Here is a 977-nt window from a genome sequence, read left to right on the forward strand (position 1 = left end):
TGTTTCCTTTACGTTCTAATTGTATTTTAGACATTGTCATTTTGAAAGGATCTATAAATTATTAAAAAATGAGAGAAACAGAATAGAATAAAATTTCAAACTTAGCCCACTGGTGAATTGTTCTTTTCTTAGAAGTCTGAGGGCACCCCATGTGGTCCATGAGGGGCACCACGTTGGTGACCCCTGCTCTAGTATTTGGCAGCTTAGCATGGCAGGCCCACAGCAAGGAAACCCCCCTTTATACCTGATGTTCCATGCCTCCATTCTCTTTATGCATCTGAAATTTCTCTGTAACACAGACAGAAATGTGGCAAAAAGTCTTCGTTTTTTTGTTTTTTTTCAGTTTGGTTCTAAAGTTAGCCATGATGGCCTCTTTATTGATACGACCCTCAGGAAAGTATCACTGCTACAAGGCAAAGCGACAGGGTTCCTTTGAGTTGATTATTTTCCTCTCAAGCAATGTGGAGGGCAGGGTCACATGTCCTTGTAAAGGGCTGGTTATACTCCCCTCAGCAGTGTGTCACAGCGAGCTTGTTGCAGATATTTTTGATTTATGCCCAATATTGAAGCGTGGTCTGCACTATGTTATTCCACGGCAGAATGAAAGAGAGACAGTCATGAACTAGCAGTGGGTCTAGATATAGCCGAGGCGGTGAGGAAGTGGGGGCAAGTTAGTGCGTCAACGGAGAGACATGAGGGGAAAAAAGAACAGGGATCCAGGTGGAAAAATGGCGGTCTCACAAGTAAGGTAAGGCACCAACCAGGAAATACGCATAGTGTAGAGTGGATGTTGATTTGATCAATCAGAGGCCTCCTGTCTGCGGCACTGTCTATGGTCACCTACAATTTTGGAGAGGTGCAGCAGATACCCCGTTTACACTACCCTTAAAAACTGAGCCGAGACCGGTCCAAGCTCAGTAACTGAGATAACTTGTCGTGTGTGAACGGAAACAACCTGAACTGAACCGAGATAGACA

This window comes from Cyprinodon variegatus, unplaced genomic scaffold (assembly GCF_000732505.1).
Source record: "Cyprinodon variegatus isolate N-32 unplaced genomic scaffold, C_variegatus-1.0 Scaffold383, whole genome shotgun sequence".
Classification (NCBI taxonomy): domain Eukaryota; kingdom Metazoa; phylum Chordata; class Actinopteri; order Cyprinodontiformes; family Cyprinodontidae; genus Cyprinodon; species Cyprinodon variegatus.